Consider the following 17,306-nt stretch of genomic DNA (forward strand, 5'->3'; position numbering starts at 1 on the left):
GTGTCTGACTCTCTCTCTCTTTGTGCGTGTGTGTGTGTGTGTCTGTGTGCGTCAGAGCTGTGCTTTTAATCAGTGTTATGGATAGTTTTAATTTGGCAATGCTTAATATCCCTGTTCCCATTACACTCAGATAGTGTTTAAGCTGCAAAATTGAATTTTTAAAATGAATCATTGCAGCAGCAGCATGGACCAGTAGCACAGATAATTCAAGTTGAAAAATAACATTGCTTGTGATTTCTTTTTTTTTTGTGTGTGTGTTGCCCCTGCACAAGGAGGATGGATAAGCTGCTTGAGAAAAGAGTTCAGTCATCACATGGAAGCACTGTGATTACTGAGAACTGTCCACCTCACATCCTATAAACAGAACCACCTCGACATGGAGGATTAATACTCTGCTACAAAGCAAACAACAAAGATCTGCACTCGTGTTCTTGAGTTCGTTAATATTCATTTGAACGGTATAATGAGAAAAGTAAAAGAAACTGAACTGAGCTGAGTCTCTTGTTGCTTGAGAAGCCGATTCGAACGTGATTCTTTTGAAAGTCTCATCACTTTTGAATTGGCCTCTGCAGATCAGTGAACTGTCAAATATATGCTAATCTCACGTACACTACGACAAGGAGAGCTATTGAATTATCTTTTTTAATGTTTTACATTAGTTACACACGTTTCTTTAACAAAAAAATGAAGTGTGTACCCGGGTGACGCAACGACGAGACCTCTTTCTTCTTCTCAGTCTTTAATCCTGGAATCAAACCCGAAGCAAAAGTCTGACACTGATCAAGAACTGGAATCGACAATGAAGAGATCCGGATCCATCTCATGAAGCCCAAGCTCCTCCATGTCAGTGGATGGGACTCAGGCTTCTTTTCCCTTTAAGGATGGTTTCTGTCTTTTGAAGAAGCTCAAAAGTTGTAGGTTTTGTTTGAAGTCGTTATTTGAAGGTAAACAATCGGGGTAAAACATCATGATTGACAGCTGAGACAGCACGAGACATGTGGTCTATTTTTATATACAAACTGTCACGAGACAAAGATGTTTGTAAAATCATGAACTTTTATTGATCCGTGAATTCTGCCTTCAGCTTGTTTACTTATTATAAATATCTGCTGCTGAGAAGCTGTGTCATTTGGCTTCAATCACCAAGATACTTAAATTATACATAATGAAAATCAACTACACATCATTTACGACTTGTTTAAGAGAGACACTGTACACACTAGATTCCATGTTGGGTTGATTCATCTGCTGATCAATCCAGAGTGTCAATCAATAAATCAATCAAAGGAGAAGAAAGAGAAAGAAATGAAGCCGGGGAATTATCCACATGAATCATTGGATTTCAAACAGGCACACGATGGAATCTACAACGTATAGTGACACAGAACAGGAAGGGTTCATATGATGCACACAAACTGGACTACACAACCTGCACAGCCCCAAATGCAGAGCAGGATGTCGGGTAGCGTTCAGGCTGGAGAAGGAGAAACATCCAGAAGCTGCAGATGGATTATTTCACTCAACTATTGATGGGGACCTGGAACCGAGCTGAGAGGAGTCTCTCATGAAGCACTTAATGGATCATTTAAAAGTAGATGGTAAGTAGTCAGTCAGCGTTTAGTTAATGGGCAGGATGACAGTTCCTGAGAGGTTTTGGGATATTTGTCATTTTTTGAAAGTAGAAATGTGGTTTCAACTATATCCAGTCTGAATATTCACTGAAATGCTCAATAACTCTTCTTCTTCACAAATGTCATGGGTTTAATAACCATTTGTTCAAACTCTATTTGGACTGAAAAATACTTTAATGGAAAATACAACATTTAGCAAGTAGCTCACATCTTTACTGAGACACTGAACACACTCTGTAATTGTGACCTCCTCGGTGCAGCCAGTTCTCTATCCACAATAATAGTTAGTTTTTTACTTAATTTGATATTGTGTTGAGTTAAATATACCAACAGTTGTAATCAGTAATCCCACAATCCAGTTTGCAGATTGCTGCATTCATACCCACAAACTTGTATTTCTACCTCCAGCCCTCTGCCGCTCTGACAGGTTGTGGTGATCATGAACTCACAGTCTTACAAAAAAAACACACACCCTGACACTGTGGAGGGTGGAATCTGTGTTGTGTGTCTGGGTAATTGAACAAATAATTGGAAGGGCCCAGTCCACTGTGTACTGACGAGCAATGAAGGAAAACATCAGTGGTGGCGCCGACAGCAGCCGCGTGCCGACGCTTTGACACGTTCGGCCGGATGATCTGACAGCCGACGCTGCAGAGCTCGAACCCCTTCATTAGAGAACCTCCCCCCCCCCTCCCTGTTATGTATGTTGATAGCTGGCACGTAATGTTCCCGGTCGCGTGTCACCGTTTGAAAAATTAAAGCTTTTCTCTGGACGCCTTGCTCGCCATCATTTAATTAGCGGAGATGCGGCGCCCTCACCCATTACTCTCTCGTGCCTTCATCCCAAACTAGCCATCATTTGTAACAGCGGCACAATATTATTGCTGTGCACGGAGAACGAGCCAAATATATCTGTGCCGGAGCAGGAACAATGGCCACAGACTGAGTCCCGGGGGAATTTCGGCTTGGAGGCTATTTTTTATTCACCACGGGCACAGTTTACATTCTAGCACCTCTGTTCTACCGGTGTATTCTGGTTCTAGTATTTCACCTTACATATATATCTGACTGCCTTAACATGATCTGGAGCCACGTTAATCTCCAATTTAATTTCCCAACATGTCCAAGCATCCATCAACAGAGTCGTGGGAAGGAGGAGGTGACATCTGGTTGCGTGACGAGTGAGGGTGAATCTCTTAAAACATCTCCAGGGGGGGGTCAGGTGCTCTGTTTTCTCTAATAATCTAAACTGATTCTGTGAAAGGCTAATGGATGGCATCCGATTTGCATATAAATTATTGTGAAGTCTCCGGTGATCTTTGACTCTCAATCTGATTCTGTGGCAGCAAGAGGAGGAGCTGAGAATATAGAGTGTGTGTGTGTGTGTGTGTGGGGGGGGGGGGAATATGGAATGAAAAGGATTTTATTTTAATATACATTTGGAAAATGGGTGTTTTAATCGTGTGTTAGATTTCTCGGCCTCTCTACCTCCACACACGCAGCAAGACTCCTACTCTGTACAAAACTTGTATCACTAAATAAACATAAACAAGTAATCATATCAAGTATGTAAATATTATTGAGTTAATCTATTCTGCTTCGTCTTATTAGCTAATTCTCCTCGTCCACTGCCGCCAAGTCCGACGTCTTTAAACTGACGAATGACTGATGTGAAGTTTCCATCGATTACAAAATGATAACACAATAAAAACTGGATTAAAAAAAACTCTTCATTGTGTCATCGCTGTCTCTCGAGCTACTGCTAATATCGGCTCAGTCCATAATTGTGTGCAATTACTTGTCTGTTGTTTTATTGTCGAGGCTCAAACAACAGTTTTCTCGGCCAGACGCCTTCTTCTCTCTCGTGTTGATGTGAGTTGGGGGGGACATTCAAAGAAGGCGACGCCGTTTAACCTTTTTGTTTCCGAGCGGCTCGTTTACGGAGTCTGTGTGATAACGGATATAATGGAGGTAACCTTATGAAAATGATGAGTGAGATTGGGTGAGTCACTGTGTCAGGCAGCCTCGTTTCAATCAGCGAGGAGACCCCTGGTTGTTTACTGTGGAAGTGGAGGAACGAGGGGGGGCAATGAAAAACAGCTTAGTTTGCATAGATGTCCATAAAAGTAAGATGTGTTTTCTGCCATTAACAAAGAAAACACACGGTTTTGGCACAATTTGATAAAACACTGGCAGTTCCACCGGCAGCTCCTCCACCTCCAGGCCTGTCGGGAATTCAGATTTTCACAAAACAATTATCAAAGCCAAAAAGAAGCCAAGATTATGAGTTTGATAAATATAGCAATCATTACACTTTTAAAAAGATGCAAGTGATGAGATAGCTACTGCAAGAAATAGCAGAAAGGATACGAGAGGCGTTGGAATACATGAGATTTCATTTTCATTTTTATAATATCCTGGTTATCGTCTGTTGCTGGTGTAATGTGATGCCCTCACTTATCTTCCACTGTTTCATCTGATGTGCTGTAAAAAGCTGGTTATTATAACGGCTGCAGTTTGTGTGTACATGAGAAGTATTTCCATTGTGTGTCTGTAATTCCATGGGAGCCTTTTAACTGTCGTACAGTTTAAATTACCTCGATTCATTTGCCTCTTGAAAATAACCGTTCTTCTCGACTGCGTTTAAAACGTGTCGTACGAGTGCGTGCAGCCGTTATGGTTATTAAAACTTGAACCTTGTGTTCATATTTAGGCTTCACCGTACCCTAATGCATTATGGATCCCGAGCGAGCGGCGCGACACATATCCAAATGAGAACGAATGCGCACTGGGCCATCTATCTCCTCCAGGACTGGCGGTTACATCTCCAAAAGTGCTGATCAGCTTATTTCCAAATGATGCACTGCTAATGGCCGCCGTGTAATGGCTTTCTTCAGTGCATCCATTCATCCCGGCGAGTAGTTGAATACATCATCGTATTTTTTAAGACGCGTGCCGTCGATTTCCTGTTAGCGGAGCCTCGTTTATTTTTATTTAAATATTGAGGATCTTTCAAACCGAGGGTTAGGAGGCTGGAGGAGGGGGGGGGGGGGGGGGGGAAGCACGCCACCCGGTTGTTGTGCCGGCGTCCATCGACAGCGGCTCTGCAGTAAAAACCACCGGCTTCCATCTAAATCACACACGTCTGCTACAAGCGCCACGGCAGCGACAGGGCGATCCATAATCTGTGGCGTGGCCGAGTAAAATGAAGTTTGAATTGAGAGAGAAATGGACGTCTTATTACCGGCGACCGGTAAATAGGATTTACAGAGATGCTTTATGGAGAAAAGAAAAGGAGCACGAGATTTACGCTTTCTCTAAAAGACGTGGTCGTTGATAAAACATCTTGATTTGACAGAGTCTTCACCAGGAAACGCTCGGTGCACGGTGGAGAAGGTCTTTCTTTGTGTTCTTTGTGTATTTTTCTCAGCCCTTAAAAAAGGAGAGTTTCAGACAGTGGAGGTTCAGACGACGGCTGACGACCGAGTGAAGGGAGGACAGCTGTTACTCGGATAAAAATAACAACGACTTAGAGAGAGTCAGACTTCGGCGTGTCTGCTGATGTGTTCCGGTACAGGGGGGGGGGGTCAAGGTGAGAGTCGTGTCTGAGGAGCGGAGGGGGGAGGAGGATTTCAGGAGGTAAGAGCCGGTGTCATGACCAGAAGGACGGTGAAGGAAGAGCGACCTGATGCGATGTCGCCAGAACTTTGACTTTTCTAAATCCGAAGCAGATAGAAATAGAACTACAGGAGAAGTTCAGCTTGTTGGCTTTCTTTGCCCTCGTCTACTTCTAACCTGAAAGTCCATCACCATTAAAAAACAAATCTTAAAACAAGAGCGTGCTTGTTGTTCCCAGTGAAGCCACTGGTTTAAAGCTCCCCATTGGTTTTAATGTCATGTTTCTATCTGCCTCAGATATTATGTTTTTAGTGAATGTCACGTTTCTCCGGTGTAAGATGTGGTTTTGAGACAGAGCTTCTTTTTTTTTAAATCAGTTTTTAGTGCGTCCCAGGTCCCGACAGGTTAATCACGTTATGAGCTGAACATTTATCCCGTTTTGGATTCATAATTTTTCCCGTGTTAAAACAAAAAGCTTGTCTCCTCCCTCTCAAAGCCACGAGCAACATTAGGAAAATCTTTTATTTCTGTCCGTGCACTCTCCAGACCATTAATTTATGCAATTTAGTTTTTAACGAGTCAATTAAATTTAGATTACAAAAGGGCTGGCAAGTTTAATTAATGCATAATGGATAATTGCCTCACATGATTCGAAACTTTCCTCACTGTACTGGATGTATTCAGAAATCAAGACACTGATACAGACTTCTCGCTTTAAATATTTTATTGTGTAGAAAAAAAAAAAATCTGCACCGAGGAAAAAATATTAAAGCGAGATGAAAAAAAAGAACATGAGAATTTTGTTCTGCTTATTAAAATTAACTGATGAAGTACATCTTAAATTACTTATTTAATACTTTATGTAAACGCTGTTATATTTTAGGATTGCACTGCAGGGAACATGTCTGGACGTATTGAAACTGTGAGTCAGATATTGAAAATGTGCCATGACACTAGAATATGGATTAGATGCATTCAGCTATTAAAGGAAAATACCTGTAAGAAACTGTCTAGTATTTCTATATTTCTATACTTTTTCATGTGTTTTACAGTTTACAGGTAAAATTAAAGCAGCAGCAGCCTGATTGGCTGAAATACAAGTTTTTCTGTTGTTATTTATTGTTTAGTTTTGATGATTTCTAAGTTTCTTTTGTTGTTTTTCAAGTTCAAAGTAGAATGTACAGGCCAGCTTCCAGAAATCAGTATCCATACACCTTTTTTATGAAAGTATTCATGTATATTTGGCCATTTACTTATATAATAGACAGTGAAGAAGAAATAAATCCAGTAAATAGTCCCACTGGTCCGTCCAGGTGCTTATGACCTCAATAAATCATAGGAGACTGGAAGGTCGAAGCAATCAGCACAAACACGTTTTCTGGATTTAAAGATTACTTATTTTAAATTTCATTTTGTAAACTGTTAAAACTGATTCTGTCCACACACACATTACCACACGATATGGTTATAATCCATTTATAAGTAACACAATCCGACCGCACTGGTCACATGCAAATATTCCACAATCAGCGCGGCCGGCGTGACCCACAGCTTCACTTACAGATTCATGAATTCAAACCGAGCGGGAGTCGTCCTATCTGCTTCCTGCCAGCGCTCGGAGAGACGCCTTCCGTCGATCAGGAATGGAAATGGACAGCTGCTGCTGACTGCATGATTCTTCTGACAGATGCTCTTTAGATTATTGAAGTTCTCTATGACAGGAAACATACGGGGGGGGGGGGGGGTTCAGCGATCACTTACTCCTTCTTGGGCCAATTACCAAAGACATGGACAACGAGACGGCTGGTCCGGATTACCAGGTTCTTCTTGTTACAACAATATATATTATTAAATAACAAACATACAGAAATCAATCTGCCACACACCTACACAACCTTTATCTTTCATTTGTCTCGTTTCCTCATCCGTCATCATTGCGTCTCTTAGCGGGGACGAGAGACAACACAAATCCTTGTGACACAACAAACCCAATAATGGAAACAAATGTGGACGACAAAGCAGAGACGTTTCTTTTTACCACTCGTTTCCCTTCGTGGTGTTATTAGCATTTCCAAACAAGTGAAGTGGGAAATTGTTTGGAGAAGTATTAGAGGAAACTCTCCTCAGAGCGTCAGCAGGTGCAGCAGCCGAAGCACCTGAACAAACATTTAAACAAAATAAGCATATCTTGTTTTTCTGCCTGGCTGACGCCCACTTCCTTCTGTAGATATTCTTTCTCCGAGAGACGTCAGCGTTGATCAACAACTGGTTAGTGAATCAGACGAGTGAAAAAGGAAAACTTCCATTTCTCGGATGGATAATTTGTTTCTACAGCAACTGGCTGAATATTCCCAGGACGCCGGGGTTTTCGTGGCGCTGATCAAAAACCTGCTGACGGGTCCGATGCAGACGATCGGCTGAACCCGAGGTTTCTGTGCGGACACGGGATGATTGGCAAGGGCAACGAGTAAGAGAACTCCCCCTCCTTATGTAAAATGACCGAGCATTAATTATGTATGAACTCTGATAAGATTTTGTATTTTTAGAGATGCTCAAAAATCTCCAACTTGCAGGAAAGCACTGACACCGCTGTGGTGTTTGTTACACTCGCACCTGAAGGGGATGTGACCACGAAGTCTATAAACACGTCAGAGTTAATTTATCAGTGTTGATTTAATGTGGATGTACATTTCAACCACATTGTACACACACTGTAAAAGATGTGTTAAATCGAATTATCTCTTGAAGGTATAACTTATCCATAATTGGTCGTTTTTTCTTAATTTGTTGTCAGAGCTAATCAAACACTTAGAAATCATAAAGCAAATGTGACACTTCCATGTAGCTCTGATCAAACCTGAAGATAAAAAGACGCTCTCTCACATCTCTGTAGAGAACAGTGAATAAGAACCAGCGCTGCCTCGTGTCAGACAGTGTTTGAAAGTCTAAGTATCTGTCTGGGGAGATTACTGTGCATGAGGAAACCTAAAGAACAGAGGTTTTAAAAACACGTTCTCCGACTGTGACTTCTCTAAATCATCCGTCTCCTCAGAGGTCCTGAACCCGTCTCTGCCGATAATAAATGGAAATCCATCGTAAATCTGAATCTTCTGTGTTCCCATAAAATCTCCAGGAGTTTGGTTTGGTTGGAAGTGAAGACTGGTAACGATTAGTTGGGTTGTACTGGTACGTGCATTCCAACTAAACCTTGCCGCGTCTCTTCCTGGTTTAAATTGCCCCCCCGCCCCCCCCTGCGCCCATGTCATGACCCCTGGGGGCCGGAGAACAGAAACAAGGAGAGTCCAGGAATAGAGCTGTAGTTCCCATTAGAGTGAAATCCCCACTGGTGAGATCTACTGGGTTTAAGGAACTTTTCACATCCCAACTCTGTGACAAAGTTAGAGGAACAGTGCTTAGTGAAGACTGATACATGGAGATTAAACCCCAGAACAAGCTAATTCAATACATAACACCTAATGGCTCGGCTGCTGAGCTTTATTGACAGTTGGGAAAAAAAGTCAAGTTTTACCCATAAGTAGCTTAATAGCAGAGGAAATAGAATAATCACCTGTAAATGCATTAGGGCCCGAAAGTGATCCTGCACACTAATGGGGACAGACAGCTCGGATGAGGATAGATACGCCAATCAGTCCGGACTCAGTCACCATGATTGATGAGTGTCATCGGTTCTTCACTCGGGGAAAATCTACCTGAGGGTCAAACCCCCGGAGCTCCACTGTGGAAAGGGAAATCTGGATTTGTTGATTTACTGAGGCAATAAATATTGGGCACAAATTCAGACACTAGGTGAGAGCCCTGAGCCAGCGGCGCTAACCTGGATCTCACGTGTCCCTGCACAGTTTGATGGAGCAGCAGTTGTTTTCATGCAAGTAGAATCCTCGGTGACACTTCAGATACAGGAAAAAGCTTGATGTCAGCAAAATGAGCAGATTTACATCTCATCTGAGAGGCTTCATGTTTCGAGTGGCTTCTATTCTGCAGCTTCCTCTCTTTGCATTGAGATAATTAAAGGTGTATAACTCGGATCTGGTGAAAATGCATCAGGTTCCAGTGCGTCAATGCAGAAAGGTTCTGGATGAGCACGAAATAACAGCTTCCAGTTGGAACCCAGTCGTTTGCATGGACAACTAGGCCGTCCAAGGATTTCCTCCCGTCCAAGGTTACATGTGATAAGCCTCGTCTGATGGATTAGAGGAACTAGTTATAGGAGAACGAGTCCTTTGCTCTTCCTCCCATCAGCAGCCCCCCGCTCGGAGGGTGAATGCCGTGAGGCTGAGCTTATGGGATTACAGTCAGGGTTCAGTGGCAGCTAATCAGAAACAACCAACAGATACTTTTAATATCCCACTGCGCTTGTTAAAAACATTGTTGGGAACTGCCACCGCAAATGTGGATTAAGTAGTGAGTCGGTTTTTAAGTTAAGGAGACAATGCCTTAAAATACCCCCCCCACACACACACACACACACACACACACTCACTAATCTTTCCTTTCCACTCAGATGTTTTGACTGTTTCTACACTCGATCAAACTGACACAGGGTCTGAGAACTCTCCTCTTATTCATGCAACGGAATTAATATTTCATTTAATTTCACAATATCCCAAAAGTGTTTGACTTCCTGTGACCCGTGACCAGCATTTCACTGACAGGCAAACAAACTGTGGCGCTGCTCAGAAACAATAAGGCTCCAGTCACTTTGTGCCCTCGTAACAAAGCCACGATTTGTGTGGTGTGTTGCAAATTATGAGGAAAGAAATAGTTATTGTGTGCAGTGGCAGCTTCTGACAGGCTGATAATTGCAGGTTGTTGGCCGGGGAGGACAGACACAGGCTGTGGGAACGGATGCACGGTGCAACATTCTGAGCAAACTGAGCAGTTGCAGTAATTTGGGTTTGTGTTATGATTCAGCGTGTTCCAAAATACTCACGTTGGATTTGCAGTATTATTGGATTTGCTCGTGTAAAAACACTAACACTGTGTGTAAATGTGTTTTGAAAGTGACGGCCGCGTTGTGCACCTAAGTGGAAACGTTATTAGTGGATTTTCAGCCCCTCAGGTTTGCAGCAAATAATATTCACTGAACAACCAAGTTTAATTCAAAAAGAAAATCAGCACAGAACACAAGGAAAACGTTGATTCTCATTTTGAGGAATAGTTTGACTAATTATGTGATTATTACTGAACGGAGCTGGACTGTTCGGTGTCAGTTGAATCCCAGAGCTTCCAAAGATTCACGATCACATATTCAGCCATTAAGACTTGAGTTCAAATAAATTGTCAATTAACCGAAAGGAAATAGATTGAAATCCTCGTTGATCAAGGTTTTAAATTGTTCTTTAATTCTGGGGAACCGTGATGTTTACTTTCTAATTCGTCTTCTGAATTCTAGTCTAGGATTGAACTAACGATCGATGGCTGCCCCGTTTTACCAGCTGTGCCACATTTTCAGTTATAACTTGATAATGACCATCTTGAAACAGATTTTATAGATTATCAGAGAAAGCATTTTGCTCTGTGTTTTTATCCTTCATCCTGAAATCTGTCTTTTCTTTCCACCCTGTTCCTGCAGCAGCTCACGGCTGATTAGTCGAACCCCTCAGACTAAAATGTTGGAATCACCTGGTGTTTGGTTTTTATTAAAGTCTGAGTATTCACCGGTCTCAGTGGAGTTTACACAACTCAGGACCCACTTTAGATTCACTCCATCTGATTAGATAACGAAAGCTACAGCCCCATAAGGGTTGATTAGCTTGTGTGGTCCACTTGTTGATTGATTAATTGGTATATCCATGTATACTTATGGAATAGTTTGTAACTCTCCCTTATTATTCTTTGCATTTGAATATCTATAAAGCGGTGAAATTGCCATCGACAGTCAGAGGAATTGTCTTTGCGCCGCTTCCCAGAGGTGCACGTTAAATTATTCAAAACTCCCCTTGTACTTTCCGTCTGTGTGGAGCTCATTGCAATATAATTTAAGCTGAGAGAGAGATTTGCTGCCCCCCCCCACCCCCCAGGAGCTGTCAATGACTTGTATTCAGTATGGAGGACAGGGTCGTCCCCTGCTCCTGCCGTCCTAGTCCTGATAATTAATTTTGAACTAATAATTCCCTAATTCTGCTATGGAATTAATTAGTCAGTAACTGGGCGATTATTTGGTATTACAGCACATTTCTTAGCAAAGTTTACATCACAAATAGGCAGTTTAAAATAAAGGCTTATTTGTAATTATTCTAACCACCCTACATCTTCTACGTTACAGAGCAGATTGGATCTATTGAGCTTCTCAGTTTCGTGGTATGGACGTGTGAGGTTGAATCGTGAAACATTGTGGAAGACATGCGAAAGTCAAACCGAGTAAAGGAGCGACTCGTGAACCTCCAGAGCGACACAAGCTGAGTGGGAAGTGTTTGTTCTGTGCTTTGCATTCAATCTCTCTCCTGTAGTAGATATAGGGACCTTCCAGTTTCCACTCAGCTCAACAGATGTTCAGCAGCAGCCATCACAGACTTCCTGCTGCATCAGTCGTGCTCAATGTGGAGAGAGGCTCCAGCAACAATGTGTTTTTGTTTATTTCTCTACTGGATTGAACTGTAACACTTTATTTAAATAGTTTGACTTTTAAAATAGTGAAATTTAATGTAAACTGCAGCTAAACTCTCGTTCTACTGGAGGTGAAGATGAGACAGTGTTTCTACATGTGGGAGAAACAACAGAGCAGAGGTCAAATGAATCATCAAATTAAATGTTGCTATCAGTAATGAGCAAATGTGGTGAAAGTTACTTTTACATATTTATGCTGCTCCTTAGCATTATGGTTAATTCCCCACAACATAATCTGCACGATTCAGACATCTGGTCGACACAAACACACACTCACATAAAAAACAAACACACACACTGGAATAACTCCCTCGAGATCGTCAAGTTGTAGAAAATGTGGTCACAGCTTCCTTCTGTTCCTCAGTTTCTTAGTTATCATCACTTCATCATTTTATCCAATTAAGGCTCGTCTGAACATTTGTCATCAGCTTCCTGGAGTTTTTTATTTATGGCCAAATAAATGTCAGAGAGACGTCGATGTTTAACCAGCCAATTCTTATCGGCTTATTTTAGAGCTTCAGTAAATTCTCTGGAGACGTTCCTGAAGATATTGTGTTTGAGACAAACACAAAATAAAGATAAAACACATGTATTGACACCTGAAAGCTTTTTGAAATCCAGATTTTTCTACTTCAAACTGTACTTGTACATATCGCTCAAACTACACAGAGCGCTCAGCGTGCTGTCAGGAGAAGAAGTCAAACCATTGCGTACTCGTGCCGGAGAAGCAGGTTCTCCTGGTGATTGGGTTTGACAGGCCTGAGATGTCTGAAGACCGGACGTCTCTGTCTCAGAGTGGACTCAATTTAACGTGAGAGGGAAATACCCTAAGTGCAGTGACATGGTAGGAAGGGATGAGCCGCCAGGAAACCTGATATTTTAAGGGTTAGAATATTGCACCACCATTCAAAGGAGAATCGGGGAATCGGCCCACACACTGGATAAAAGCCCCAGAAACACACCAGAACTTGAATTCACACGTAAACCAGATGCTTGCTGGAGTCTCGGTGATAAACAGAGTTCTGACGGTGAATAACTGGCGAGCTCCTGCTGCTACTGACGGAACGGCTAACACGCTAACGTGCTAACGTGCTAACTCTTGATACACGTGGAGTTCTGAGTTTAGCACATCCACCATGGAAGGTGTGTTTTCCCCTGTGTCTGTTGGTTTGTACGTTTGTTTGTCAACAGGACTACTGGATAAACAACACAACCAATTTCTACCAAACCTTTTTAGTTTATATTTCTACTATAAGAACTAGTTAGTTGTGTGTACTATTGTTTTTCCATGTGTTATCTTTATACTACCCCAGACATGTTGCCGTACCCTCAGCAATTACATAATTATATGAAAAGAAAAGAAATTAGTTCTCGGAGTCAGCTAGCCAACAGGTGAGCAGATCCACGGTCAGTCGGCAGGATTATTAACTTCCTGGGTTTCACACACGTTTTCACACAAAATACACATTTCACTGTTTCTCTCAGTCTCCATCCGGCCAGCAAACAATTTGTGGAGCTGTTTAGACTCTTTATTAAATTCCTGCAGGAGAAATCCAAGCCCCCGACCGGGTAATACACCCAATGCAGCGTTCCACGGAGATAGATTCTTATTGCTGCAAAGGGTTTTTAAAAGCTGGTCGGACACAAAATAAAACATTGGTTTCATTGATACATTCCCCTACATCGGGTCTTCATCAGGGAAATGGCCGACACAAAGCCGCTGCCTCATCCTTTGTCACAGCTCGGCGAAATGTGCAATTAGGTGAATTAGCTCCGGTCCGTCCACGCACCCAAACTCATCTATTCAGCCTTCGTCGGAGTGCATATCGTTGGTGCCTTTATAATATGGAGTAATACGGAGTAAGTGGTGTCTCCTCCAGAATGTGGTTATCTCAGCTTTAACAACATTTTCCACAGCGATTCCCATTTAGCAGCTGCTGAACCACCATCAGCCTGCTAATGGTGTGGATGATGGTTCTAATTAACATGGCCCTGAGCTACTGCTCTGGTCCCTGTCACGGATTTCTATGCTTTTCAGTCAATGCTACACCTGTTGGAGGAAGGTGTAGGATTAATGCAGATTTGTCCATTTCACTGTTTTTTTTTCTTCAAATATCACAACAACAAAAAATGTGTCAACCTTAATTTATTAGTGGTTCATTTTGCCAGGCGACAGATTTCATACCGAGCCATTGTCCCGCCTGAACATCTGAATAAATAGAAAGAGGTGACACAGATCTCATTCGGCTGCTTCCCTGATTGCTTTGACCTCTTCGTCCATTTCACTTCCACCCACACGTGTCACTCAGCGACGGCCGTGTCCCAAGACCAACGCTCAAATAATGAATAATTGGAAATGACGGTGAAAGCCGACTCTCATTTATGCAAACTGGGTCATTGGCAGCAGACACCATTTATTCTGTGTCCCTGGGAAAAACTGAACCTGAACAAGTTCCTTAAAAAACAGTTTGGTACAAATACTTCAACTCCACCGACATGAGTTGATCAATCCATGAAATACCATGTGTTTTTTTATATATATATAGTCAACTTCATGTGCAAAGTACTCAAGAGTAAGACGACAGCTCACCCGCCTCATCGGGTCAGGTTCGGTGGTTTCATCAGATTTGATTGACAGTCGCTTGAGATCAAAATAGACCCGACAACAATCAGCCTGATTTTCAGTAAGTCTCAGAAACAAGCCGGCGACCGGAGGTCATTTTATTTATGGACAGTCGTGTTTATTAAACTGATCATAGAGGGCGAGGCTTCATTTGACAGATTTTATTATTCTCATGTATTCAGAGAGTAGAGACACGCCAGTTTGACTTTGTCTCACTTTTATAATCCATCGTTATAGTTGCTGAACATATTGAATTCCTGCGTCACTTGAATTCCTCTCGTATTGTTTTTCTCCAAACCAAGATTCCTCACATGTTGAAGAACAAGGTGCAGTGTGAGACTGAGGAACCTGTGATTACATCTACATCACCCACTGCCCCTGGTTGATTATCACTTTCCTGTTATTGTGTGTGTGTGACCTGCACAACTGATCCGTGACACGAGGAACAACCTGAACCTGAGACGCTGAATATCTGCTCGTCATTTTAATAACTCCTCCGTCTGACCTCCCTGTGTCGTCTGTCAAATTATCTTTTCTATTCCTGTCGGTTTTTTATTTTGGCGAACAGAACACATCTTTTTTTTGTCATTTTCACACCAGCTGTAAATAACACCCCCCCCGCCCTCCCCTTTTCTTTTATGATGTCTGTTATATTTCTTCTCTTTTTTTAATCACAGAGTTCTTGAGGGTTTTCTTTTTTAACACCACATTATAATGACATGAATAAATAACTTCCCCAGACGCTGCATCATTATGACGAGCTGCGCCAACACACCAGGCACAACAGCAACGGCAAATTGCCCTTGAGTATTAGCTTTTCTGCGATATATCCTAAAAATGACACAAACACAAAAGAAATTAATTGACTGGTGTAACACAAAGCTTATACCCCCCCCGCCTCCAGAGTATGAACACGAGGAGAACCCCTGAGTTAAATCCATCCAGCCGCCACTGACAGTTCAGGTCCCGCTGATAGACATCGACGATTCTGAAGAACACGGGTGCTTTCTCACAAATTCACCACAATCAGTGATTCTTCTTACATTTTGGGGGGGGACAGATGAACCACTGAGCTCGGGAAAGTTTTAAAAGAATAAAGACGAATGTTTTGTGGTTTTAATCTCATCTGGAAATATCAATACCAGCAGAGATCTATTTAAATTGCAAAAAGATGTAAATTCACAGTTTCAACAGAATATGTAGAGTTTATTCTTTTCATGTCTTTTAGTTATAATGTCATATTCATTTAATTCAAATTCTTCCCTCCTAGTTAAGATTCAGATTTTTCTAAAACACAAACTCAGCCATGAAACATCATCTTTCCCTGAGTCACAGTCGTCGTCCATTTTCAAAGCTGACAATGCTCCATCGTCTTTCTCTTTAAATGCTGAAACATAAAACAGATGGATTCCTCTTCTCCTTCTTTGGTGCTTTTGTTTAAAACTTTCCAAGTGATGGCCGTGAATCTAGCTGGATATATTTTTACACCTGAGCAGTCGACAGAATAATCCTTCCTCTTCTTTTTTTGTGTTGGGTGGATAACAGCCTGCTACACCACGAGTAACAATACGCCCGAGCAGACATCCACAGTCGTCTCCAGCCTTGTCAGAGGAGCCACCGTTTGAGAGCAGCGCTGTTCCATACGTCACCATTTGATTTCTGTGAGTGTGGCAAGTTTCAAAGAGGAAGAAAAAATACAGCGAGACAGAAAGGAACGCTGGCAGGCCCGGAGCAGAGGAATGTGAAACCTCCTCCTTAATGGGGGGAGGAAGAGATCGACAGTTACTGTGTCACCACTTGTCAGGGAGAGGAGTGGAGCTGTAGTGGGGAGCTTGAGTTGTTCTGAAAGTAGTTTTACATGGAACCTTCTGCTAGCTGTCGGGAGGACTGCTCGGGGAAAGAGTGGGTTCAATAAAGGATCTACAGCAACGGGTAAAATAAGAAGCCGAGCCGGGGTGAGACCAGTGTCAGAACCAAATTAATTATTTCTCAGCAGTAGTTACTTCTTTGAGTATAAAGAAGGGACCGAGCTCATTACAGACCTTTTTATCCTTTTCTTTTTGAGGGGCTCAGAAGTTTCTTAAAAATTATACATGATCCAGAATTTGTGCGAGGTACCTGGAGGTGCCCGGATCTGTCGGGTTAACTGAGCCGGCTCTCGTCAGGTGTGAAATGTTTCGGAGCAGAGACAGAACGGATAAAGACAAACCAGATAACTGTCACACCATCCTGAAGAAGAACAGGAGGAGGAGGAGGAAGAGGAAGAGGAAAGCCTCCAGCTCAAAGGATGACACAAGGCAGAGCAGTAGAGCTGCAACCATAATGGATCATTTAGTCCAATCAAATAGACTCTAATTAACCAATTTAAATTCCAAACAACTGGTTCATTCATTGTTCAAGAAAAATAAACAAACATTTTCTGTTTTCAGACTCTCAAAGCTTCTGGTTTATGGTTTTCTGGTTTCTTATAGACTAATTGATTATTCAATTAAGTTAATCCATGATGGAAGTAATAGTAAGTAGTGTATCAGGGGGACGGCTTCAATCAGAAGTTACACACATTACATAATCAAAGAACAAATAATCAGTAACACCACATAACTACTCGTATGTGAGGAAGATGATGTTCCACCTAGTGATGAAGCCGTCACTCCAGAGCTTTAGATCCTGGACTCACTGTATCGGGTTCTAACTGCCCACCTCTTAGCAGCTGTTTGGGGTTTGATCTCACGGCTCTCGAGACGGAGCTGTGGAAAGCTGTAAAGACCCGATGCTACCTGACCGACATCAAATGGGAAACACACAAA

This window comes from Platichthys flesus, chromosome 21, assembly GCF_949316205.1.
Source record: "Platichthys flesus chromosome 21, fPlaFle2.1, whole genome shotgun sequence".
Classification (NCBI taxonomy): domain Eukaryota; kingdom Metazoa; phylum Chordata; class Actinopteri; order Pleuronectiformes; family Pleuronectidae; genus Platichthys; species Platichthys flesus.